Source organism: Falco punctatus, assembly GCF_963210335.1.
Source record: "Falco punctatus genome assembly, chromosome: 5".
Taxonomy (NCBI): Eukaryota; Metazoa; Chordata; class Aves; order Falconiformes; family Falconidae; genus Falco; species Falco punctatus.
In genome coordinates this window covers 1385925-1411525 of record NC_137584.1, presented here as the reverse complement: position 1 = coordinate 1411525, position 25601 = coordinate 1385925, and the positions used below count along the sequence as shown (strand labels likewise).

The following is a 25601-nucleotide window of genomic DNA, read 5'->3' as shown; positions in this document are numbered from 1 at the left end:
TAACTGCTTCAGTTATTATTAGGTGATTCATCCCAAGATGTGACTTTGCCCATAGGAGCAGTTCTCTGACCTTCCAAGTGAGACAGAAGGCAACACACAAGGAGAATGTGCTCAAACCCTGCTACAGTTTCAGTGTTGTCCTACTTCAGTGCTTCCCTTTTTATTTCTTTTTTTTTTTTTTTTTTTCCTTTTCTTTCCCTGACAGTGTGAAAGACAGGTTTTTCTTCATGTTTTTCCCAAGGGCTTCATGAAAACAAGCGAACACTTTCTGGATTTGGTGTCTCACAGTGCCGTCGAAAGGAAGTCGGGGCTCTTGGGCTTTGTGGAGGTGGTTTCTTTAGGGTGTGAAGACTGGCACTGGATCCAGATTCTTCTGCCGAGGACCTCTGAACTCCAGGCACCCCTTTGTTTCCCTGCCCCACCTCTTCACAGCTCTGGTCAAACGCTAGATCAGAGCAATGTCCACCAGATGGCAGCATGCCATATCGAAAATCAGTCACTTAAATCAATATTTAGGCATCTATTTTTTTTTTTTTTATCCCAAGGTGAACCATTAAATCTAATAAAACCTCACGACCTCAGAAATTCAGGCAATGCACTTCAAGCACATCAGCTGCTGCCAGTCCCCAGAGGAGCCAGTGGCTGGGAGCACAGAACCTTAGCATGATGCCAACACTTCCCAGCCCACTTTTAGGATGGCAGAGAAAACATGAAGGACACAACGGGGCAACTCTCGCACCTCAAGGCTTTCGAGGGATGTCTCTGCTCTCTGGGGTTGCTGCTTGGAACACGCTTGGACAGCGCAGCTATGAGAACCACACGAGCGGCTGCAGGGTGTAAGAGCTTCGCGGACCAAAAGTGCCACCGAGGGCTCCCGCTGAGGGGCCTTTCCCAGCAGCCAGCAGCCGGGCAGCCCGCAGCATGGCAGCAGTGCAGGGGGAAGGGCCAACCTACCACAGACACAGGCGGGAGCCAGGCAGAGCAGGCCAGCTTAGGAAAGAGTTAAAGAGCAGACGGAGAAAGGGTGGGCAGGAGGAGACACTTCGAACTCAGACACGCGTGTATGTGTGTGCAGCATGTAGAAGCCCGTCCCCTGTTAAAATCTCCCATTAACAATGTTAAGGAAATGGCCACGACAGCTGTGTAGGCTTCAACATGGCAATGATATTTGCAATACCACCAGATTATAGATATGTAAAGCCATGAAAGTGGTCGTTTTTATCACAAACTTTGATTCATAGTTGCATAACTAATCATGACAACTTTATTAATTTCTTATTACCAAGGGTTTTCTCTTTTATTAGAGGACAAGTGACTTCCTTCCCTTGTAGTGGTGTATATTTCTCTGTGTGATAGAGATTAATGCACGAATCTTTGCAGGAAACTGCCTCATTGATTTTGTTGCCTTTGTATTTGTCTTCCTTAGGTGACTTCCAGTAACATACATAGAGGGGGCGCAAAGAATCTCACTGGAACATCAAATACTGTGCTTACGGCAACTGGAGTTTTGGGCTTCATTTGGAAACCCTGTAAGCAGTAGGTCCGGTTTCATCTGCTGTAATATTTCCTTCAGTTTTATTGACTTGTTAAAAATAATGTTGTTAATTCAGATCTAACGGTAGGTAATGGCAAGTTATTTCAACACACGTTGGCTTTGCATAATATAATTACCATAATGTACTCAAGAAAACCTCCTATAGCTTTTTGTAAAACACAGTTTTGTATACATATATGTAACTGAATGTACTTTTGCATGAGATTTTATACGTTTTGCCTCTATATATGTCTATTTTACAAGCAGTTTAGACAAACTGGAAATTGAAAATTTCTTTTGTTAGTCTTTAACCTTATGACTCTGCTGTGTGTTGAATGAAGAATTATTATAGGGCCATTTCACCCTATACATTAGTAGCATACATTGCATTCACTGAACCTAAGAAGAAACTTGACTTTACATCCTAAAAACCTTCAGTAAGGAAAAGTCTTATATCAGTACTTTTGAAAGCCTATAGCTTGGGGATAGTGTACATGAAAGAATGCGAGAGCTGATGGGGTACTTTTAAAAAATGTCCTGACAGAGTCAAGGTGATGGCCATTTTTAGCTGCCCTGCTATCCATCACCTCTTTCAGCCAGGCATACTCCATCATATGCAACAGCCTCATGAATTTATGCATCAAGCTGTGCAGCCAGTCGTGCCGAGGGCTCTGGTGACAAGTGAAATTGCTGTGCGCCTCATTTAGCTGTTTATTGCGCCTGAGTACGTGTTGCAGCTGTCATCTTACGATGGGATGATAGTGCTCGTTAATAGACAAGACAGGCAAATAATGATGGAGACTATAGCAAGAGATGCTCATCTGCCAATAGGCTTTCAGCAATATCACAAACATTCACAAAGTTTTCAATCAAAAACAACACTGCAAGAAAATACTGAGGCCAGCATCTGTTTTATTATGTGACTAGCAGTACAGATTAAACTTCTCAGAAACTGCAGCCCAGTTTACTACGTAACTTAACTTCTCGACATTTTACTTTTTTTTTTTCTGTCTTTTTAAACACCTTTTCAAAGGAATGATTAGTAATGGGAAAATAAGCCAGTGTGTTCTTTCCACTTTTCTGGTCCTTAACTACAACTTTGCTTGCTGTAACTAGAGTTGTCCCTCCTTGTTTGAGCAGCGTGACTGTAGTGAACCAGAAACTTGCAAGCATTGCTTCAAAGTTCTGGCAAAAGTTTTGTTTAACGAATTTCAGTTGCCTAGTTATGCTATCGTACATTGGCCTGACTGTATACCTCCCCTGGGAAAAAAAAAAAAACATAAACAAAAACAAACTCTGTTTTAGTGCCATGTAGAATAATTTCAATAGAACCCCCTTACCTGTGAAGCCCACATTTAATTCTGTGAAACAGCAGATATGATGAATGAAAATTCACCTTTATAAAACTCTCTCAGCAAAGATGGTGCCACATTCTACCTTTCCCTTCTACATTAAAATTTGTGATGTGCTGCAATTTACAATGTTTTCTTTTCTCTGGTTTGCAAAATTCTTTGCCCAGACTAATAGCTTTATAGACCATAGTATGATTTTTCTAACTTATTTACAAGGAAATCAATTTTGTTTTGTAATTAAATCCTTCCATTAGTATGCAAGGTAACGGGTTAATGCATTTGATGTCATTAGAGGAATTACTTGTGTATGTTAGATGAAGAAACTTTATGTAAATCCTCCTGGAATTTTCCGGGAAAGGTACTTTTAAACATTTCGTGTGTCTACTTGCTAGACACTTCACTGAATATTAAGTCAAAGCTAATGCTTAAAATAATACAATGTTAAATAACACAAAACTGTCTCATGCTTGCACACAAACACACAAAACCACAAAAGTTATGGCTGCAGTAAAATGTATTTTGTATAATAGGCAATAACACTACACAGCAGTTGTGCAGGAACACAATACTACAGGAAAAATCAAAGTGAATACACAGAACTCATTCATGTAATAAGTATTTGCCAGATGTAAGTGACATGTTTTCACACATTATTATTGCATAATAAAATTTTTAAAAAGAAAAAAAAAGACCTGGAAAAGCAGCCACAGTTTGTGATGTAATTTATGTGTCCATTCAGTTGTTATCACTGTAATATTGAGCAGACAAAAATGATTCTATGGGAGGTTTATGACACTTTGAAACCATGTATGTCACAGGATGATCCAAAACTGCTTTGCAAAAGGATAAACATTATCTTCATTCTACAGATGAAGATACTGAGGAAAGAGAAATTTCCTGTTCCAAATCAATATTAAATAAAATATAGGTGCTACATGACATGCTCTTGCAAAAATCTAAGCAAGATGGGGAATGCATTGTGCAAGGACTATAAAGTCAACCTAAGACCAGCAAGCTTAAGGTAGGTTATCTCCAAACAAGTGTTAGCCACCTGACATTCCCAAAATAACTGCACAATCTATGCAAGTTGCCTGGAACCTCTCTACAGAGACCAAATAAAAGAAACCAAAGTCAAAGCCCCGCATCTTGCTCTGATGGGAGTGCAAACGAAGAGGCCCTCTTGCAGCTTCTGTTGCTCTCTGGCTCCTGACAAGTACTTTAATTTTAGAGAAACCTGATGGTTTTATAAAACTAAAAGTAAAATCCGATAACCCCACCTTACGGTCTAACCAATATATCTCTAACAATATTTTACTAATGGAAATCTGAGACACAGAGGGAGGATGTGCTCTGGCTGAGATCACACAAAAAGTTTGTGTAAGACCTGGCTGTTTCCCACTGGTGCTTTCATTTCTATGAATAAACTCCGTAGCATCCTTCAGAGGCTGGCCCCTCCCTGTGAGATGAGTGAGTCATTTTCTTCCTTCAGGAGAGAACATTAAAATAAATATCAAAAAGCTCTAACACTGACTGTACACTAACCAGTCAGGGTTGTTTTGTGTGACACTAAGCTGTCATGAGGGAAAAACTGGCATGCAGTCATGTGGCTTTGATGCCTGTGTGTATGTGGGCAGAGTTAAGGTTGAGCAGACAGTCTTAACGTTGGAAAACTCTTTTTATTTGAACACTTCATTTGATGGTCTTTATTCTTACACATAGTTTGTCTGTTGCTGTGTGTTTGTGTATATGTAAATAAATATACATATAAATATCCATATAGGTAAATATAAATGTGTGTATTTCCACATGTGAGTTTCTGTGTCTATTTGTTATGATAGAAGACTGACTTTGAGGCAGCATTTAAATGAGGTAGTCAACAAAGAAACAGATTTTGTAACCAAATGAGAACATGTTTTTGTGACATGTCTTTCCTGTCTGCAAAATATGTTTTCTGTGGTTAAAGAGGTGTCAGTATTTTTTCAAGGAAGATTTTTTTTGTTGAAAAAGTGTTCGGCTGCTTTTCCAAAGCAAAAATGTAGTGGGAAATTTGGTTTAAAGAAAAATGGACAATTACTCCAACAGAATTGGAAAATGTAATGTCAGTGCAACCTCTTTTTCTCTTTGTCCTTGTGTTTTCTCTTTCCCTATTTTCTTTTTAAAATCATCCTTTTGTCTAGTTCTAAGCAAGATTGAATACATAAAAAGAAAAGACAAGGAATTGCAAAGACAGGATGGAAACAAACAAACAAGCAAAAAAGGTAAATGAATTACTTAAATTTTTTTGCCACATTTTTGCTAATTCTTTTATACTTGCAGAATAGATCCCTGCTGGAAATTTTCAAATCTTTGCATTTTTCACATAATACTTACATGTAATTGGACCAATGCTGATGACGGCTGACTACAGGCCTATAATTGTATGTATGTATTCCACTATCCCAAGCAGGTAACTACATTTTTTTCTCATCTATTCATTTACACCAGTTTTATGTTGATATTAATTCCAATTAATTATGTAATTTATACCAGTAAAAGCAAGAGAAGAATCAATTCCAATGATGCGTATATCATTACCGACCATAAATACATATAAAAGCAGTATATGTGCACACATGCACACACATAGCAGTCTATTCTGATTTATAAGATGACATTGCAGAATATGGCAAATTCATGTACAGTTTGCCACTTCCAATCTGTGCTGAAATTATTGTGAAGCCAAATATAGTCTACCCACCACAGCAGTACTGCATTAAAAATAATCTTTCATTTGTTTTTGTCATTTACAGAGCTAATGGTCAGCAAATTTGTACATCCTGCCTTTTTTTTTTTAATGAAATGGAAAAGGGATGTGTGCTACATAAAAAAGAAGTTTTATTAATGTTTCATAAAATGGTTGCTACAATCAAAGGAACTGCTATGAAAATTAAATTACTGGGCTGACTCTGAAAATCAGCATAATATGCTCTGTTTAATTCAGTCATGCTAAGATGTTAGATTCTCCTTCATTCTCTCAGCTTTCTCTCTCCTTCACCTGGGGGCATCTGCTGATGAGTCTCTTCTAGAGGTTGTTTAATGACTATTTTACAGCAACTGTCAGCTTTCTAAAGCCCAGTGGCACTGGGCGTCACTGTATTACCAGCCTTTTTACACAATTTGCCTGACTGTAAATCTGAGCCTTAAAAGTACAAGAAAAGCTCTTATTTGATTTAATGACTGACTGACGGGGGTCGATTAATCTTTTTATGCTTAGATGTTTTACTCATAAAGGTCATCTTCTGTTTGTTTACTCTTTGCTTCTCCTTTCATGGCCAACGAGAACAAGGTGAGGAATTTTAAGTATCACGCAACCGGAGCTGAGTGGCTTGGAGGATAATGCTGTTCATGGGCAGGATTGTTATTGTATATAATGGATATCACAGGAAATCCCAAAGACACCGTTCAGAATCACGGCCCCATTGTTCTAATCGCTGTATAAATTCCCAGGGACACACGATGTGATCTCTGGGATATGGATGATCTAATTTATGGGAAGGCGCAATGAGTGTGCTGTAATAATACAAAGGAGAGCAAAAAGGCAAGGACACCCAGTGAGAGGAACACTCACAGAGTTTCTGTAGAGTTTTCAAGATAACATGAAATAGATAAAGTTTAAAATACATTCTCCTTTAGCCACCAAGGATGATTAACCAGGAATGAAAGGCCTTGAACACACCATTAGTAATATTTCCAGAAGCACTGAACTTCCATTTTCCAAAGTGACTTGGGTACTCAGGAGCATAAATTTCACCTACATTAATTGAGACTCAAGTACATTTTCCAGAAGTTGTACATGGAATAGAAACACAGATCTTATGTTTAGTCAGTTACCATTCTTTGTCTCATTTAAAATCAGAGGGACTTGGGCTCTTATTGGGCACAATTTTTCAAAAGCCTATGAATATGACAACCTAGCATCTACAAAGTAAAAGAATGGAGAGCTATATATAATTGGCATAGATAAGATGACAACGATTACTGGGACAAACTGGTAGAAAAGGCACCTCCTCATACAAGAATGTCTCTTCATTTCAACAGTCCTATTCCTCCAGTGCCACTAACAATTTCTCTGATGTAACAGGTTTGATGACACTGTCTTTCCTTTTGCTTTTGAAATGGTGCAAGGGCCTTTCTGGCACTTCAGTGGGTTCCATGAGAACAGCATGTAAACAGCTATTTCCTCTTCTAATCTTGTACCTTATCAGCTCTACTGGGTGGATTGTAAACCTTTCTGTCTCATATATAGTATGAAGCCCACTCTTGACACTTAACTCATAGCCTTGCTGACACGTACGGTGCGAGTGTGAAAAAGTAGAATTGACTGATCCTTCTATAGCAACTGAAATTCCATGCAACAAGTAACAGAGTGAATTAAGTTTTGTCACCTTGATACTTAGAAGGCTTATATAACGATTTGTCATGCTATTTAGAACAGTAGGTGAACATCACAGGCTACCCTGATGCCAGCGCTGGAAAAGCCCTCAAAACAGGACTCTTCCCTTGTTGTCAGTGGTCAGCTGTGTCATTGCATCTGTTGGTTGCAACATGATTCTGTGCAAGCAGGCTTTACTGTTTGAAATGTCATACCTTTTTAGATGGTGCGTTTAATGAAAGTTTGCTTAATTCTATGCTTTTTAGCAGATGTGGTGTAGAGACAAAATTGTTAGTGTCGAGGAGAAGATAGACTGCAGCTTTCTCTGGAGTTTTTCTTGAATCACCGCTTTGCTGTACCACAAAACTTTCTCCTACTAAGCTCAGCCTTCCCTCCACTTTAACCTTCTTTCCAGTCTTTCCCTCTTTTCTTTTATTAGACAAAATTTCTAGTAAAATTGAAGTAGTTCACATCAGTTAACCAAACTGTGAGTAAAAGGCAAGTGGCAGGGTAATGCAGAAATGACAAGGAAAAGCTGGTAGTGTCTGACATCATGTGAAGGCATGAGAGGATTGATGGCCCTCTCAGAATGGGGCACATCCTACTAGTGCTTAACAGGCACCAGCAGTGTGAGAAGACTTAAGTCAGCAACAGAAAGGACTAGTTCTAGGAGGAGAAAAACACAGAAATAAATTTACTTCAAGTCCAACTGGAAAATGGCCGTTCCAACTTGTGAAAAACATCCCTTCTTCAACATTCTGCTTCAATATAAAAGGAGAAGAGATACTTGTCAGTATCCATCTCACCCAAAATTCTCATCATCTGAGTACAAGCATGATGTGGAAACCTGTAGTATCTGTTCACTGCTAAGACTGAGCAAGAGCTGTGATGTGACCCTGGCTCGTTAATGTTGCCACACCTCTGAGCTATCTAATTCATGTGTGTCTGTCTCCATCATAACTCTCAGTTCCCTCAGCTATGCAAAAGGAACACACGCAGCAAAAGAGAGATTTTCTACATAAACTCATACTTCAGACAATAGGCATGACATTTTAGCTGTTCTTCAGTAAGAAGTCTTTTCTGTCTTTGTCTTTCTCTGATTTTATTCAGAAGTTTCATTCTAGACTTGACAGCCTTTCCCAGTCAAGGTTTTGTTGAAGTCAATAAGCTCCAATAATTTAGTTCAATGCATCAGCATTTTTCAGTGAAGTCCTCCTCAGTAAAATTCTGCTCAGCTTCAGCAACCTTTCTCTCTTGTTTGTGCTGAGATTATTCTGAATCAGAAGGAGAAAATCATTGAACTGATTTAAGATCTGTAAAATGAATTCAGATGCAAACAACTTTTGGCCTATAAATTTAAAATACTGTATTTATAATAAGTGAATTATTTTTGTAATGGTAGGGGAAGCTTGTAGAACACTTTAGATTTGGAAGAAATCCCTGGAGCTCCTCACTGGCCAGAAGTTTCTAACTCCGCTCCAGTTTATACTGATAGTCAACAAATTTCTTCTTGAGCTAAAATCTTTTTCTCTATAAATCTCTCTATAAATTTCTTTTCTCTTCTCTTTTTCAGTCTTCCACAAAAAGTAAACAAGTATTTTCTTCCTCTCCATTGTACCCTTCAGATTTTGGACAGTTTTATCTTCTCTCCCTCTCAGTGCTCCTTTTTTTATGAACATTTCATAAGGCCAGTGAACATTTCACTAATACCTGACTTTTAAGTTCCTATAGGGAGAGAAACAGAGCCGTGCTAAACTCAATTTTCTGTTGACTTCATTCATTCTGTTGTGCAGCTCTTGGGTGGTCAGTTTAGTACATCAGTCAGTACAAGTTCCTTAGTGGGTATATCTGGATGGCTAATGGATATATCTGGAGACTGGAGCACAAGCGTTTTCAAGGAATGTGAGCAAAAAAATGTACTTTTTGTTGAACAGTGAGCTTAATGCTGAAAGCTTCCCAAGTATGTGGTCTTGAAGGTGCATGTTCAGAAGCCTGTGCTGCCTGTCTGCAAGGCCAAATATGTGGGTTTTGTTCATAATGTTGGGGACTAAAAGTGTTTTAAAAATCTGGGTCTGCACCATTATGGTTGCCCTGGCATTGGAGAAACTGTCACAGCCAGGGTGGGGGAAAATAGGAGGCAAGCCTGGCTGACCTGCACAGCCAGAAAGCATGTATTGATGCAGAAAGTAGCAGCCAGAACAGTGCAGATCTGATGTATGTCTATCTATTTTGCCTTGCTTTGAGCCGCATTGTGCCATACATCATATGCCAACTGCTAGCAAACTAGCAAATCTAGTCTCATGTCCTTCATATTAAGAAATGGTCACATAGAATTGCTTATTCAACAACATAAAAAATGCCTATAGACTTTTCAAATAACTCTGTGTTTATGCATCAAGTTCATCATTTCATGCAGCGTAAACTCCATTTTGGTCACTGAAATCATGATGTAGAAAAAATTTAATGGTGCCTGTGTTCTTTCTGCAATTCACTGTGTTGAATCACATTTCTGAGACACTTGATGCTTCCGGTTATTTTTGCAACCGTACTTTCAGTCCACAGGTAAATTAATCTGAAGTGGATCTGTAAATCTCTGGCCAAAGAGCAGGAGATGTTTAGGCTTGATAATTTGATATGTTGCTGTCAGTACCAGACCTGGAACTTCACTTAAACAAGCAGAGTCTTCCCTTCCAGTGGTCTTCCCTTTTATTTTTCTAGTGGTCTTCCCTTTTAAAGATTGCTTCACTAACTAAACACAATTCTGGAACTCTACCCTTCTGCTTGTAGATATATGTTCTAATTTCTGATGTAAATATGATTTCATCTTTTGATCCCTAACATTTTGCAGACTTAGGCTGGAGATAGTGGAGCCGCATAGGTTCCTGTTTTTCTTGTAACCATTTTGGCAGGCATGTGTCAGTTTGATCGATAATGATGTCTGGATTAGGCAGTCCCAGTGGCAAAAATGGACTCTTCTTAGGCTTATTGCCAGATTTTGAAAGCCGCTATAATGACATTCTGCCAAGCAAGCAAGATCTGAATGCTGATTGAACCCCTTTAAAAAAAGTGCAGACTAATAGGCGTTATTGCGTGAATAATAATTAGCACAATTAAGTGGCTGGCACTTTGCCTGTGAAATTTTCAGAGCACACAATTAAAAAGCTCTACAGAGTTTTGTTGACTATTGTCAAGTATAAAATAATGGAAAGAAAGAATTACCAAGAATGATGCAATCTTAAACATCATTCATCTGTAGTGTAGGAAAAATTGTTAAGGAAGAAAGTTTCAATAGAACATATTTGAAAACTAGACATGCAGTTATTACTGCAAATCTTGGAAGGAAGTGTCCTGTGACTCCTCTGATGAGTAGTTTTTTAAAGGATGAGAAAACCTTGCAGGTGCAAATTTTGCAGTCCTCAAAGGTTTCCCTCACATTACGAAGCTGCTGTTGTTGTTGGGGTTTTTTTTTGGGGGGGAGGTAAGTTCTTGCAGAGAGGGAAGGGCTTAGATTAGGACACTGAAAACAACTAATCATCCTTTGTTCTTCCTGAAGTTTATGGGCTGAGGGAATGATACACTTTCTAAGTCACTTTTGACTTCACTGAGTCATCTCTGAAGAAGTTAGGCATAAGCACTGAGTATATTTTCCATCTATCTAAAAATACAAATGGCCCCTCTAGTACCAGAGAAATGTTCTTGACTAGCTATCAAATGAAGATTATTTTCTTACCAAGTCCTCTACTTCAGCCTGATTTGACATATGTATAGTTCAGTATGAGCTATATATAGCATAGTAATATATTAGCTTAACATCAGCTCAGGCAAAATACTGTAAAATTTATGTGGGATTTAATAAGGAATTAATAGATATGAATCTCTTTATATGAAATAAAGTCTATCAAACACATCTAAGTTAAAAAAATAAATTACATGTTACCTTGTAAAAATAAATTTAGACTTTTGCAAGGCTTTTAGCTTAGATATACATGATCTATCTACTTTGGTACTGAACATTAGTAATGCATGTTATAAGGATTAAAAACTGGGAAACTGGTGGGTCTCTAAAGGTAGCTGTCAATGAGACTGTCATTTTGAAGGGAGTAGTTTTAGCAGGGTGCTTCAGAGAGCGGTACTTCCCCTAGCACTATTCAATATTTTCATCAGGGGCTGGGAAGTAAGTATAAAATTGCTGCTGATAAAATTGGCAGGTGACACAAAGGTTGGCAAAGTGGTACATAATGATGAAGATGTCAGTCATACCAACTGAGCTGAATTGCATAGTAAATTGTGCCTTATTCAAACAAACTACATCTAAATATTGGGAAATACAAAGTTGCAGTTCTAGGAACAAGGCATGCAGTGATGTGTATGCAGGCTGAAGGACTAGGTCGTTTATGCGTTGACTCCAAAAAAGATTTATGCTTAATTGTAGATAACTCATATTGAGCTCCCAGCACAATATAGTGGTAAAAGGACTAATGCGATCAGTGTATTCATAAGCAGGGAAATGTTAATGAGAGGTACAGTGTTTCTACTTTTCTGTAAGGCTACAGTAAGACCAATATCAGACTCCTACAGAAGTTAACATCATCCACATTTAAATCTTTAAAACAGTTACCAGAAAACCGAAATTATAGCAAAGCTCCAGAAAACATCTGAATTTTGAAATAAAGCTTGCCAGGGGGAAACTGGAGAAATTCAGTTTCTGAGGTAACCTGTTTACAGAAGACTGGTATTTCCTTGTGGAGAAAATAATGGATACTGCAGCGCTCTGAAATGCACTAAAAAATGGATAAGATGAACTTGTGGCTGGTAACTGGAGCCATATGAATGCAAATGAAAATCTGGCAACAGTTTTTTTAATAACATGGACAGTTAACCAGCACAAAAAAATACCAGTGAAAATCATGGTGTCCCCAGCTCCGATATTTTCCTAGTATGAAAATGGAGCATCTACTGGGGAGACAGAGTTTAGCCAAGCATGTCACCGGCCTCAGTTCTGAGTTAAAGGGGAGAAATTGCAGAAATTATTGGACTATATGAACCAGATCTCTTATTTTGCCTCATGTGCCATGTAGTTGTGACTTGTAGGAACATTCATCCTTTCCATCTTCAGCCATTTTAAAGAACTAAGAAAAGGAAAGGCACAAACTGAGGAATTCCTAAATGTTTGACATGTTATAGCTATGTGCTGTTAACTGATAATCTGGTTTCTGACTGATCATTTTTAGTCTTGATGGACATTCAATAATAACTGTATGATGATAATAGAAAAAGACACACAAAATAGTATTCTCTTACTCCACAATGCATTTGTTACTGTGGAAAAAAAGACCCTCAAAGCAGATATAACTTAAAAGTGAAAAACAGAGGTTTACATTTTTTTGCTGTTGCTGTTGTATCTGCAGCTGTTAATCTGTTATTTAGTTTAATGGAATATCATAAGGGGACCATATGGCTTTCCATGGACAGATTCTGCTTCTGCTTAAAACTTCCAAACTGGCTTAGTCCGTGAGAGTGTCATGCTTCACTTACAGACATGGAAGTGATTGAAAATATGCTAAAACAATTACTCTTCACTTAGTTTGATTTAACAGATTAGATATACTTTTTAAAGTGCTAATTATTTTTTAACTTTTCATAGAGGTCTAAATGTCTATTGGAACAGATTACAAAATTCCTTCTAAAAACAGGTATTTCTTTTGCTTATATCAGGCAATGACTGATGTTTATATGATAAGTGCTGACACCTTAATGGTGGCTGCTTATTTTCTATAGTTACAGGATTCTCCACTGTTGAAGTGTTTTTTTTCAAGAGTGATTATGTTTGGAACCAAAGCCAAGCTTATTAAATTAATTAATGAAGACCCACTCCTTATAATATATATGCAAATTTCCAAACTGCATACTTGGTTAATAAATATAAAAACAGCTTGCACCTTGTTCTTTACTTTTAGCTTTTGAAGGCATGCCCCCACCTACAAACCGTTTAGGGGATGGAGAGACTGGAAAATCAAAAAGATGTCATTGGAATAGTAGTAAAAATAAAACAACTGACAGACAATGTCAGAGCATTAAATGGTAGGTAATAAGTACTGGAAAACAAATTTATGCAAAATAAGAAAAGAACATCAAAGAGAGAAACTCTCACAAAGTTAAAGGCAATGAGTCACTTCATGAGGAAAGGTCTAGTTAAAAGTATGAATGCAGTTTATGAAACATTAGCAATCCCCCCACTAAGATGCAATCACAACTCGAGTATGCAGTGTCTGTTTGTAGGGTAGCGAATAAGAAAATATTCTGAAATCTTTTGACATATACACAAGTCATAAACATCAAGTAATCTACTTCAGAAAGCTTTAAATTGAAGAACCATGTAAAACCTACTTGTGCCGTACCTTCATTATATAACGTGCATGTACCAGTCTCATAGGAATTTCAGAGGCTCATCAGTATTTGTTAATCTGCAAGTTCCTGATGAAAAGTGGTATGCGGTATTTCAGCACACCTGAAGTAGCAGAAGCATTAAGTGCCACTTAAAAAACTCAAGATTATAATATTTTCCCTCACACACAGAAATAAGAAAATATTATGAAAGCTGTGAAAAAATCCAAAGGCAAAAAGAAAAAATAAAATAGCCCTTTGGATCCACTATTACCTTTTCTGTTTTACCTGCCTCTCACAAACCTGAAATAGTTTAAAAAAAAGTATAGCATGCTTATCTCTACTTGTAATACAAGCAGAAATTTAGCCGCTTGTGAAATGGAAGAACCTTAATCATCATACACAATCACAAATTAAAGCGAATTCGAAGTCAGTCATTAAAGTGAAAAACAAACTCAGGACCAGAAATGTTCAATAGCACGTGATGTACAGATTTCTCAAGAGGAAGTAACGGCCTAACGCGGAAAAAGAAAGGCTGGAGCCATGTTCCACCTCAGCAGGCTAGAAGATGGAAAGACAAAATTGTTCCTAGGAAGGGCTAGAAGACTAAGAAGAACAACTCCTCTAAGGTTTCAGCTCTGAATTGGCCCAGGGGTGGAAAAAAGAGGTGATGAAAACACCAAGAAAAATGTAAAGCTCTGGGTACTCCCAAGAGATCTAATCATGGCAAAGCAAAAATGTGATGCCAAATGTTGTGTCCCAGTTTCGTTCCCCTTAGCTTTAAATGAGAAAATCAGTCATCCCACTTGAGGAAGGATCCCTCCCCAATCCTGGTGCAAAGTGGAGGGACATTTTTTCTGATGTCCACCTCAGATATGATAAAACCCTCTCCTGGGTCTCTGTTTCTCTCTATGAACTATAGAGGGAGCCTGAATGATTAGTTTAAGCTTGACAGTTAAACTTTAGACAGCTAAAGCCAGGTGAGATGAATCCTACTCTTTGTTGTCAGCCCACCACCTCCAACTGCTTGGAGGGAAGAAGAGTATCTACCTATAGATACTACAGTGGAGTCCAGACTCTGGCTGGCTTACCTGGCACTAGAAATGAGAAATCTAAAAAAAGGATGGTGCCCTGGACAGAGCAGATTGAATAATACTGTCAAATTTTGCACATGAATTCCATTTTTTAAATATTTGAATCTTATTTTCTCCCATTATTCATCTAGTACTAGCCAGAAATATAAGTAAAGGTGGGAATGGCTTGTCCTGAAACCACAAAGCAGCTCTCCTGAATCATTTTCACCCCTCAGCTCTGCTTTATGTGGCTCTGTCAGGGAGACATGCAACACTCCCCCTACCCTATAGTAACATTTCAAACTATGCCTAGGGGTATTCTTCACTTTTGAGCAGGGTTTGGCAGTAATAAAGCATTACTCATTTCCCTGCTTGCTTTCTCTGAGCCACAAGAGCAAACATATAGTCAGTGATAGCTCTGGTCAAATGTTACTGTATAAAATAAGTAAGCATGGCTTGCATACATTATCCCATCATGGAGAAAGGGAATAATTTTCTTGGGCACCACGAGAATATAAATTAAATGCAGAATTTGCCTTTATGTCCCTAATACAATTTGAAATAAATTACTATTTCTTTGGTTATCATGTTCTCACACTTTTTGTTAATATAAAAGCTAAATTGTTTACTTAAATTATCAGAATTTTATATCTATCTATAAAGATAGATATACATATAACTCATAAACAAATGTATGTGTAATATACATATGTAAACACATGCATATATACATAGAATAACCTCTCTTCAAACATTGTATTCTTATAAGATAATGAATCAAATTTTACAGGGGAGATATTTGTTACCCTAACCCAATGTCTCCCATGAGAAAAGATAGTTAAAAAATCACTTCCATAACACTGTGAACACTGCAATTTCTCTCGATGAGTAAAATTGGAGAATTTTCTCCTTGAGAGCAAAAAGGCAAGCTGATTAAGTCAAAGAGGCGTTATAAACCCCAAGGGAAAACAACGTGCTTTATTTTTGAAGTATTCCCAGCAGAAGTCTGGGAAATCTTACATGTCCTCTCACCACGATCCATCATTATAACTTAGCTGTTTGCAAATCCTCAGCAGGTCATCATATTTTACACTTGCTAACCATGTAAACACAACTGGGGACTCCTAATTACTGTAGATAATCTCAAAAACTTTCCACTTTCATAAAGCATACAGAAAAGGCTGGGAATAGATCGTTTCCCATGTTGTTGTGTTTTGCTCATGTATATTTGTATAGCTGTCACTTTTCTGGATCTCTGACTGCAAGTGTAAAGCATCTTTTCATACACATATAATAGCTCATAACAAGCTTGGAGATTCTAGTTCTTGTTCCGCATACAGCAGGTGGGTTTGCTGTGCTTTTGCTAAATTGTTTAATCAAAGTGCTTCATACTGAAGGGTCCATGAATACATATTGTAAACATCATCAGGGGAAGTGATTTATATTTACTTCAATTTTGCCAGGAGAAAACCTAGATTATCTTGAATTAGCAGCTGAAATTTTTGTATATTAGAGCTTGACAAGTATATTAGGGAGAGCCTCATGTACAAAAACGGCTGCAGTTTCTCAGGTCTAGAGGTATGTGCTTCCTAAAACTGAAGAAAAATTGCCAATTATTTATTCTTCTGATTCACTGAAATTTACACCAGTATGGCTTATGACCCCAGCCCTGGAAATGCAGGTTCAGAGGTCCCTCAAAGGTACTAGCATCACAGAAAAATTGAATTTTGCTTCCCCAGAGATGAGAATCTGAAGCCACACCTAAGCAGGCTCTTCTTTCCCCAGTGGCGGAGGTGGCATGGACAGACCCGGAGCACAGAGCCCAGGGAAGACCCATAGGGCCAGGACAGGTTTTCTAAAGCCCGAGGAAGAATGAGGATGAGGGCAGCCGCTGCATCTCAGCAGTGGCCTCTGCTGCACAAATGCCAGGGCCTCATGGGACCACTGATTGGCACGGATCTGCAGGGCCTAGGCAGGGGGAAAATTAATGGGAGGGTGAGAAGTCATGGCTGTCCTCCTGCCCCCACCTGCCTGCTGTCCTAGGCAGCTGCCTACGTCACCTCTGCCTAAAGTCTGCCTTGCTGCATATCGGGGTTTACAAAGTGGTTATTATTCATTTATATACTAGGCAGCAGAATCAAGGGTATGGTAATTATCACTTCCTATAAGAATGTTTTAGGGAAATGGATGAATATACATTTATTATACAAACATGACTTACCAGGATAATAGTTTAATCCCATCAAATCTGAGGTGTGAAGCACGGTGCGTGTCAGGACAAGAAGGAAGAGTTTACTACTGGCAGATCAAATTTACTTTGCCAGGGTGTTGAATGCATTTTTGTAGGTAGAGTACAGCTCGGCATAGGAGATCTCTGTGCCATTCCACAAGTAACTGCACTGCAGAAATCACATTTTTAACAGCAACCATTGTGCTAAGGGTTATGTTTTAGTCATTCTCAAATTATTTTCATGAGGTTAACAAAAACCTATATGGAAGCTCATCTGTTATCTGTGGTTTCACCTTATGAATTTTGGGGCAGCAGAGCTTGTTTTAGAGGTTCTTCCACTCTCTGGACCATTGAACTCTTGCTGCTGATCCCTCACAACTTACCCCTGGTGGAGGTTACTGTCACCTTGACTGTATTCATTATGTCCTTATAGAAATACACATATAAGTACAGAAGGAAATACACATATAAATATACGTATGTGCGCTTATTTGTATGTATATACATAAGTGTGTGTGCATGACTATTTCTGTGTTTAACTACAACTCTGAAATTATCTGTCTTGCTTGTTTGATTGTTTCTTCTGGACTGAAGAAAAAGGATGGTAGCTTACATGGAGGAGGCAGAGTGGGATAGGATTAGGCTATGGAAGCTGAGGGGCAGGGAAGGACAAGAGAACAGGTCAACTAATTTTGCTGCTGGATGATTTATAATGCTGCCTCTTTTGAGGGTGCTATATAGCATGGAGCACATGCAGCAATCACACACATGTGCCCAGGACACACTAAGGTTTAAAATGAGTGCTCATGTTATAATACACGTCGATATTCTGGGCCAGATTCTGCTTTTCAAGTACCTATCTCCACAGTGATACAAGAGAGTGATTTGTATGAATGATAGTGGCAGAATAAGAATCTTTCCTTCTTCATCTGCCTTTCTTTTCAGCTCAGTAACAGAAACTTCACCAATAAGGTTTTGCTGTGTTCAAACCTGCCTGTGATGAAAAGATTTATATTTGTGTTTAGAAATCCAGAGACATATGGTGAATGTGAGAGCTGGTCAGCAATCAAGAGTGATTGATTCAGCTTTGGTGTATCAATTAAGTGACAGAGCAGTTTTAATCTTTTTCTTTTTACTATTTTATTTTAAGCTTGCAACTTCACTGGAATATTTTAACTCCTTTAACCACGTCCATGACAGCTGACTTGTACCCATAAACTTTGGTGCATTGATCTATTAGTTCAGCTACTTCAATACATCTCCTTTCCCATAAATATGCCTGAGCTGCCACTTTTTTCCAACCTCAACAGAGGTATCCTTATTTGCAGTAATCTAATATGTACAGTGGTATCTGCACATGCAGCCTAATATCTGCTTTGAATAGCCATGCATAATTCACAGCAAGCAGTATGGCTGCATGGTAACCTACAGTTAAGTGACTTAGTGTTGAAGAATTTCCCTACTCACAGTAGAAAAAGGCACTGGTTAATCAGAGTTCCCCTCTTTTTTTCCCAGGGGAAGGGGGATGGGAGGGAGCAATGGAGGAGGTCTAGGCTGTGGCACCAAGTAAAACAAAAAGAAAAGGAAAAAAAAGAAAAAGAAAAAGCAAAGCTTCTTCCTTGATCACATTTTTAGCTTATGTCTTTTGGATTCATTCCCTACTTTGTGTCAGTTTTCTGTACTGACAGCAATTCTTCTACACAGTCGCATGGCAAGATTAACTTTAAATCCCCCCCTCCTCCTTCTCCCTCCAGTCCTGCCTGTCATTGTCTGCTCTTGAGTAAGCAAAGTGAATGTGGCCAGAGCGGTGTGGGACTGTGTTTTTCCATTCTCAAGGGCAGCCACCCTTCTCATCAGCAAATCCATGCTAGCTGCTAGAGCTTCATATATTAAACTGATTTTCAGTCGCGAGGTTAGTTTCTCACTGGTGAAGCACTCAGCATAATAATACTTTACACCTTGTACTTCAGCAGTCCTTTCTAAACACTAATTTAGCCTCACATCCCTCTCTGAGGTAGGTCAGTATTATCCCATCATATGAATAGGGAAGCAGAAGCCCACAGAGGTTAAGTAACCTATCCAGAGTCATGCAAGAAATGAGTAGCAACACGGAGAACAGAAAACAAAGCCCTCCTGGCTCATAGGCTTGCACAGTGCAGCTGGAAAAAATACCAGGTGTTCAAACGAGCTTTTATGCAAAAGAAAATAGAATAAAAATTAAAAATAAACCCTCTTAGGGGCAAAGGGGACACTTTATATTCAGTGTTTTCAGATGAGGGAACTGAGGTGAGAGAAGAGTTAAGTTATTAGCTTGAGATCCCATAGGCAATTCTTAACAAACATAGAAATTATGTGTGTGGAGAAGGCAAGAAGAGAGACTGTAATTAAATAAGTGACTTCTCTGATTGTGCTGTTAAACACAAAGAAACAAGAAGACAAAAGCAGTACAACACTCTGTGTCGAACTTTTAGTAATCCAAACTCGGTTGCCATTTTTATTTTATGATAGTTCCTTTGTTTGATTTGACTTTTACTTTACTCATTTATTTTCTTTCACTTGTCCTTTTGTTTTCTTTTGACAGTAGATGTTTTAATTATTAAATTCCTTTTTTTCTTTAAGCACGTCAGTTCTCTTAATCATTCTGTTTTGTTCCTTCTCTCTTTTTATCTGATTTCTATTCCACATCAATATCCAGTTTCTGATTTTAAAATGTCTCATATATTTAGTCATATTTTCTGCATCTCTAATTCGTCATTGTGTATTGATCCTCAGCTCTGGTCTTTACCATTGGTTCTTGAATTCTGGAAATTGAAAAGTATACTTTAACTTAATTATGTCTGTTGTTTCCAGTCTCTTTCTGCCAATTTGGACTGACATTACTGAAAATTAAAAAATAACTCAGAGATGATGTCTGTAGAGAAGATGATCCTTCCTTAAAAGACTATATTCTACATCTGTTTCTTGCAGGAACTCTTAGAAGACTCATGCAAGATTTGTATATGATGTTATGCTTATTATATTAGACTATATTATATATTATTAAAGAGTGTTTATAGTATTGTATCTTCTTTTTGACACAAACCCTGAACTCCCTTCCTAGGGAAATGGCACACAATTTCTATAATCAGATATCATGTCTTAAAAAAAATGTTTTGCATGCATCTATGGGGTTTAGCTGTCCATCATAATGCATTTTATTTCTGTCCACTTAAAGAACAGTTGTTAAACATTGTTATGAATCTGAAATCACATTCATGCCTTTCCAGATGGGCTAACACTTTGGTTCAATAATATCCCATGAGAGTTCCACAACTGAGCTTTTTGTTACACTGAAAAGTATTGTGGTTTTACTGACTTCAAAATTTTCATCGTTTCACCTTTTACTTGCAATGCCAGAGAGAAGAAAAAGAGTGTTCATGGTTTTCTTATGTATGTATATACCTTTTTTTTAACTGGTGTTTTAAGTCTTTTCATACGACGGTCTGTGTGTTAAACAGATTGCCCAAACTTTCTCAACTGAAAAGCTTATTTGCTTCTGTGACCCTAAGAGAAAACCAAGTGCAGAGCCACGCTTAGATGTCCAATATTCCTCTCCCAGTCCTCTGCTTAGCTTGCTAGGTCATGACTCACATGATAACCAAGATCTCAAAGAGCTAGTCATTAGTTCCAGCTGGTACCTAAATATAACAAACTGTTTTGATGCAACAGAGCAGTGAGTTTATGGCAGATCTGTGGGGTACGTTCCACCATCAGCTCCCAAACACAGAACTCCCCATTGATTGCATGCGGAGCATCCCTCAACAGACTGTTGGCACGCTATGGCTCCCCAGTGATTCCACAGTGGAAGCAATTCAAGGAATTTGTCTCTGACCACAGAATTTATGAGGCCATGCAGAAGTCCTTCATGAACGGCGGGGAGCAGGGAAACAGTTCAGAGCCTGTTGGGTTTCTTCCTCTCTTTTTGCTTTGTTTGTTCTCTTTTGGGACTTCACATGGGAAGAAGAAAGAGTTGAGAGGGAATTCTGGAAAGTTTTCAGCTCTGGCCTACCTCTGCTTCCACTGAATTGTAGGGCTAAACTCCTGCTAACCTCAATGGGAACTGAGGCAAATGCCGAGTATTTTCTCGTTGTTACAGAGGGCTTTTTTAAATGTTCAGATATGCTAATGTTCAATTCAATAGAATTTTTAATAATACATTTTTAAAATTTACTTTGTGCTGCTATGAAAGAGCATTTTGTTCAAGACTGAAATATTGCTTTTTTTGCTAAAGTAGAAAGGTTATTGTTGCCGACAGGGTGTGAATTCATCGCCAAAGCACACAGGATGTTTGCAGCTATCTTCTTTGGCGGCAGTACTACTTAGCTTCTATGTATAACTTCCATCACAAGATCTCAAACTGCTTTCAAGCAATGTTTCTCCACCTGTAATCTGCACAGTATTTGTGTTCCAAGAAAGGGGTATGTCAAGTTTAATTTTCCTTTTATTTGATTGTAAATGAAAATCATTGCAGCAGCATTAGACAAGATTGGCCTTATATCTGGGTCTTTTTGCTTTTCTTAGGAAAGTTTAGTTCTGTGTAACAATAACAATATCGAGAAGCAGTTTATCCAGTAATTGTTCCCTGGATTGCCTGGTGTCCCAGTTGCCTCGTACTCAGAGCCACACACACACGAACAGGTCCTGGTAGCTGGCTTCAGTAACATACTGCTCTGGTCCCCTACAGTTCAAGTGCTTCACATCTGTAAATGCTGCTGGTTTATATTTTAAATTCTTCCATATCAGTTATTGAATCTTTTACAAAATCCATAATAAATATGACACACCTCTGAGAATCAAAAGTGCCATCTGCTTTGGTGCTGTCTTGCTCCTTGATGTGTCAAGAGGGCGATCTTTTTTTTTTTTTTTTTTTTTTTTTTTTAAACATCAATGGGATATGCACCTACATATGTTAAAGGCTTGGCAAGCCTAAACAGGGAAGTTTTCACAATTCAGTGTTTTATTTGAAGTGTTATATATGGGGTGCTAGACAAGTCTTTATGGATTTCAGGATGATTACTGTAATCAGTGTTACGTTTTATAGTTTTGCTGCTTAAGCTCATGTCCTCAGACAACTCACATCCAGGCAAGAAGATGACACGTGCATTTGCTCTCAAACAATAATCCAGTTTATTTTTCTCCTTATCCAATGATATGGGCCAGTAAGTTTGAGCCCATTTCTTGCATCTGTGAGAAGCCACTTGTGCAGGTATTCCCAGGAGAAAAAATGAATGACATGACTTTTGGAGGTAAAAGTTCACTCATTATTATAAAAGATCCCAATATATTGCTTCATCCAGTCCTAAATCAGAAGATGAAATCCAGTTATTTTTAGTTTTAAAAATTAATTTTAATTGTTAGTCCTTCTCCATTAACCCTGACTGTCTTTTTCTATTTTTATTATTTTACTTCAACCACTCTTCTCTCATTTAGTTCTCATTCATTTTTATTGTTTCTATTTTCCTGGGTTTTGCTTTCTTTTGATACAGTATTCATCTACCAGATATAGTTGTTAAATATGAATTAAAAAGTGATTGAAATCAAGTGTGTCAAGGCCACAGGAAATATCTGTGGGATTTGTAGTACAGTATCAAAGGAAACCTACATAATGTAATAAGAAAATTCCCTGCATCCTGAACCTGAGGTTCATATAAATGCCATCCAGAGCCGTTTCCATCATTATTATATACCTTCCTTTAGCACAGGCCTTGTTTTCGTAGTAATGACAGCCTTCTCATTACAGCACAGGCTAGGAAATAACAAGGTTTGAATTCCACTGCTTTCTCTTCCATGCATACTCAAATGAATCAGAGACCTATTTATAATGTGGTCAAAAAGCATATGGTTACTTTGGTTTGAGAATTAAATCTGAAATCCTACTACTACATTACCCAAAATTTATGAGCACTTTTGGAAAAAGCCTCAGCTTGCTTTTTCTGATTTTCTTGTCTGAAAGAATGGAGGTGATGGTAATAAATACTTACAGCGAAGTACTTATAGCTAAACCAGAGTCTTGCGGGTACACTCAGGTATGTAGTTAGGTTGAACTGTTGACATATTTTTTTGGACATGAAGGCAAAGATATTATATTCATTTTCAAAGATTTTGTTCAAAATCTATGTTTTTGCTCAAATGTTTTCTAAATACAAACTGTTGTATTTCGTAAAACCACAGTTTTGTCCTTGTATAAAATAAGGGCACTGGTGATCAATATTTACTGGTTAATTTCAGAAATTAAAAAGATTTACTCTTCTTAAAACTGCTAAGGAAACATACTATCAAAGCTTTTATAATGTTGGTATCAATTAATAGTTTGATCCCAAGAAAAAAATTGTAGGACGATTTGGTCTCATAATTACCTCTTCTATAGGCAAGAAGTAAAGAAATATAAAAACTCTATACAAATCTTTCCCTGAGATGATGCTAGGTCCCAGTTCAAGTTCTATTATAATGTGTCAGGAGCCCAAGGTTAATTTCTCTCTCATGGCTTGACCGGAGAAGGTGGACATATTCTGTTCGATGTCAGAGACACAAATTAGCATGACTGGGCACAATCAATAATTTGTGCTAAGAAAAGCTCAAGGCAAAGATAACAAGACTGAAGGCGGAATGAAGTAGGAATCTTAGCTTAGTTGGTCATCACTGTTCAACTTTTAACATCAGCATAATAAAAACCATAATGTACACCAATAGAGCATACTGTTTAACTAGATACTACAGACTTCATGCAAAAGAAGCTGGGAAATATTACAGATGGAAGACTGAATGAAGAGGTGATGGATGTTGTGCGATCAGGTGCTAAAATCCTCATAATTTTGTACAGTAAAAACCAGAAACCAGTAAAGGTCAAGCACTTGAGTAGTATGACAGAGTGTGCAAAGACAAGCTGCTGTGGAGATTTGGAAGAGCTTTACAGGTTGTGCTCACCATACCATACACCATACCATACCATACACCATACCCATACCATACCCATTAATCATGAGAAATACATGAACTTAACTTGATCAGGTAAGGTCCTTTTCCCTGTAAGCTTCTAGAACATGAGTTTTACTTTTTACATCAGTAAACTCGATTCCTGTAAATCCATCCATACTGTCCCTTGTTCGGATTGTCCAGCTCTGCCATCTCTAATTCCTCCCAACAGACTGGTGATGAGATGTTTTGCTCTCAGTAGTGAGTAAGAGCATCCAAGCTCGTGTCACATGGCCTCCAAAATCACATAGACAGCCCTACCCAGCTGCAGGGTCTGATGCCAACTTTAACCTCTTTCACAGCAATCTCTATAGTACCTAGCAAGGAAAATGTACAACTCTGACATGGAGCATTGAGTGTGAGTAACTAGACAAGAAAACGACTATGAATTTATCTTGATTGATTGTACATCATACATCATCCAGCTAATGCTAACTTCCACTTGCTTCTACTTTTTTGAGGGGAGAAGAAAGAAAAGTGAATAATAAGGTTTTTTTAAATATTAATTGAGGTTCCCATGGAAGCAAGGAGAACAAATCAGTGGACAAATTCAGAGTAAATATGGCTTTTGAAACCTTGTATTTGATTTTCATCTTGAAGCTTCTTATAGAATGTGATTGATAGGAATTGGATCTGAAGCAGTGATATGTTAGGAATATGTCAGTATACAAGGATCACCTGTCTTTTTCAGGCATCTACTTGGAAAAAAATCTCTTCATAAAAGTCTAGCAGTTTTGTGACTTTGGGGGTGTTTGTGTGAGGTTTTTTCCCCCAGATCATATCCTTTTCTAAAAATAAAGGTTAAAGGTTTTGAACTGTTATTTGAACTGATCCCTAGCATCTATAGGTTATCCTTCGCTAAAAAGGCACTTGACCAAAAGACTACAGAAAATGAAGAGCTGGTGAAGTCATAAAATCAGAATAAACCCTCGCTAGCACAAAACCTCAAGCAAGTACTTGAGTCCTTTCTTTCTCAATGCAGCACCAAGCACAGACTTAAAGCTTTTTCCATCCAACACTTAATGGATTTTTACCATGTGAAAGCTAAACTTAATCTAATATATTACCTGCATCTGAGCCTATATGATGGGGTAAGAAAGAGGATTTTAATAGTTACTATGCATTAATTTAGAAAAACCTATGGAGATCCTCCAGGAAACCTTACCTTTTGAAAGCATCAGACTACACATCTATGAAGAGACTCATTTAGTTTACAAGCTTTTACGCATTTCTAAACTTTAAAAGCACATCGACTTGCATTCTGCTTTTGGTAACACGTTCCCAGTGTTTCTGTCCTTGTGTCCATATGTTGTACCTCCAAAGAGGAACCAGTCAGGAGCTAGCATCAGGTCTACAGATACACATAGGCATGTTCTGATACACTGCAGAGCCCTTAAAAAGTGTAAATACCTGGGACAGACTAGCCTCCCTGCTGTGTGTAAATACTAAATGGTGTCAGTAAGTTCAGCTTGCTGGAGGGATTTATTCTGTTTTACCAGATCAAGACTGACTAAAAACACCGCTTCAATGACTGGAAAAAATAACTTTCATAGCTAGAATATTTCATAAAGACAAATGTTTGTTTTGTTGCTTTGTGAAAGTCCAA

The 25601-nt window shown here is 37.9% G+C and overlaps 1 long non-coding RNA gene across 1 annotated transcript in view; it reads left to right on the top strand.

The window, feature by feature from the left end:
* LOC308064105 overlaps positions 1-25601 on the top strand; it is a 407604-nt gene that overhangs the window by 128118 nt on the left and 253885 nt on the right. The window lies entirely within an intron of this gene.